This window comes from Terrapene carolina, unplaced genomic scaffold (genome assembly GCF_002925995.2).
Source record: "Terrapene carolina triunguis isolate 2854851 unplaced genomic scaffold, T_m_triunguis-2.0 Scaffold233, whole genome shotgun sequence".
Lineage (NCBI taxonomy): Eukaryota > Metazoa > Chordata > Testudines > Emydidae > Terrapene > Terrapene triunguis.
In genome coordinates, this window is record NW_020664584.1 from 61,249 (window position 1) to 64,274 (window position 3,026).

A 3,026-nucleotide genomic window follows, 5' to 3' on the forward strand; every position below is an offset into this window, starting at 1 on the left:
GGGCTCTGAACTGCCAGGCCCAGAGGTGCCGGGGCTCTGAACTGCCAAGCCCAGAGGTGCCGGGGCTCTGAACTGCCAAGCCCAGAGGTGCCGGGGCTATGAAGTGCCAAGCCTAGAGGTGCTGGGGCTCAGCCCTGGCAAAAATTAACCATTGATTTGCTTAGGGTGACCAGATGTCCTGATTTTATAGGGACAGTCCCGATTTTTGGGTCTTTTTCTTATATAGGCTCCTATTACCCCCACCCCTCACCTCCACCCCATCCTGATTTTTCACACTTGCTGTCTGGTCACCCTAGGTTTGCTGCAAGGTATTGGATGGTCTGTGCCTTACATCTGAATCCTGGGCTGCAGGGGTTGGGGGGAAAAGGGATGCTTCCCCATAAACTGCACCCATCCAAAAACAGAGCAGTGAACTAACGTGCCCCGAGGGTGCTGCTATTTAACAAGTCTTTTAGCCAGGAGGTAAGAGTGTAACTGTACAATCAACAGGTTGATTCCAGTGTCAAATAAGCTCCTCTCAGAAGTGTTGCCCTGCTGTGTGGCACCCTATTGCATGCAGTGGTGAGGGGTGTCCCATGCTGTTTGTGCCATGAGCAATCTGCCGTGTGCAGATTTAAGGGGCACCGCCTCATGTGCATCACTAGCCCCTATCCCCCTTCTCCAATCCAGCTCCAATAGGACACACTTTCTCCTACAACACAGACCAGATGCTGGCCCTGGCTCTATCCCCTTTGCAGCTCCAGAGCTGCACAAAGAAGGTATCTAGGAATTGCTCTGGTGTAGGCACAACCATGTCTATGCTACCCACTCCCCATTTCAGGTGTAAGGAGCCTGTTGGGGGTGATCCCTAGCTAGGGTGACCAGATGTCCCGATTTTATAGGGACAGTCCCGATTTTGGGGTCTTTTTCTTATATAGGATCCTATTACCTCCCATCCCCTGTCCCGATTTTTCACACTTGCTGTCTGGTCACCCTATCCCTAGCAGATGTCAGCATAATTTAGAGCAGTGGTTCTCAAACTAGGGCCGCCACTTGTTCAGGGAAAGCCGCTGGCGGGCCGGCCCGGTTTGTTTACCTGTCGCGTCCGCAGGTTCGGCCGATCGCGGCTCCCACTGGCTGCGGTTCGCCACTCCGGGCCAATCGGGGCTGCAGAAAGCGGCGTGGGCTGAGGGACGTGCTGGCCGCCCTTCCTGCAGCCCCCATTGGCCTGGAGCGGCGAACCGCGGCCAGTGGGAGCCGCGATCGGCCGAACCTGTGGACACGGCAGGTAAACAAACCGGCCCGGCCCGCCAGGGTCTTTCCCTGCACAAACGGCAGCCCTAGTTTGAGAACCACTGATTTAGAGCAGCCGGCAAGGCTGCTCTGAATTATGCAGGGACTGCGTTAGCCCCTGAACAGTTGCAGGATCAGGGGAGCAGACAGATCACTTAGCTTCTCCCTCCTCTGGGTCCTGTGCTGACCTCAGCTCAGCCAGACCTGGGGATCTGGCCCTACATGTTTATTACTTATCATTAATATGGCAGTAGTACCTAGAGGCCTCAGCCAGGGTGGGGTGCTGTACAAACACATAAACAGCAGTCCCTGCCCCCACAGAGCTTACAGTCTAAAAGACAAGCCAGGGCCGGTGAATAAGACAAAACAAGCAGAGAGGGGGAAAGGAGAGAACAAAAGTAACAGGTTGTTTAGCACAGAATGCAGGGGTAGCAGGAACCCATTGTACTGGCATGTTGAACTCCAGTTAGCTGGCACAATCATGATCATCTAGTGGCTGTTTGGTGGCTTATGTTCTCAGTTCGACTTCTAGTGGCGAGGTGTCCCACCACCCACAAACCAGCAACATAGCCAGCACCTCAAAGGCCACAGAGACTCAACTCTCTTCTCCCAGGTCTGGCTGAGGAAGCTCACAGCACTGCTTCTGCCCTTGCTCTTCTGTAGATTCACAGAAGACTCCAGGCCCCAGGGCAGTCTAGGCACAAGCCTTCTCTAGTTCTTAAATATCTAAAAGTAATGATAATGTTTTAAAAAGGAACTGATCCTTGCCGTTTAGAACTGGAATTCTCTGGAGACTCCATTTGACTTGTATAATTCAGGGCTCTGGCCCAACTCGCATTCTATAGAAATTCTTCTAGCTTTTGTTTTGTTTTGTTCTTGGCAAGGTAGACTGGTAAAGAAATTGAAAACAGATTATTGGGGAGAAAACTACTTCAATTTTTAGACAACTGTCTCTTGTGCAGCTGGCTCCACTCCTGACCATTCCCCAGCTGTGACGCAAGTCTGGGCTATAATAAGCTCTTCCCCAGTGGCAACTGGACGGTTCTGCTTTTAAAAAGGATAAATATCTGGGAACGATGCTGGGCAAATAATGCAAATATTCATTGGAATCTGTACGTGACTCCACATTGGTCGTGTTCACACTACCAGGCACATCTGCGGGTGAGAATTTGACTGGCAAATGTAATCACAGAAGGTGAATTGCAAAGTCACCCGCGTATGCATGCATGGGAATTGGATGCTAAGTTTGCCTGAATAATTGACTATGTTTGGGCTGAGAACAGGACTTGAGCCCAGGACTTTAAGAACTAAAAGCACAAGTCGCTACCACTTAAAATAAGAGTCTGTCTATACTGTATTCAGATGTGCTTGCAGCTCAGGTAGGCATATCTACACTAGCTTTAATCCAGATAGCACAGCTAAAAATTGCAGTGAAGCAGCAGCTGCACGGGCGTCAGCGTGGGCTAGCAATGTCGAGGGGTGCCCAGGGTATTGGGCTGGCTTGTGCTGACGTGTGTGCCACCAGATCTTCATTGCTATTTGAGCTGTGCTAGCTCAATTAAAGCTAGCAGGGTGTGCCTACCCACGCTGCAGTCACATCTCCGATTGCAGTGCAGACATACCCTAAGTCCTGTACAAGACTCGGACTCCTCTTGCATGCACCAGCCACTAGAGGAAGACAGAGGCCCACACATTCCACTGCTTATGTGCTCATCCAACCAAAGAACAGGAAACAACCCCAAGTGATTTAGCTG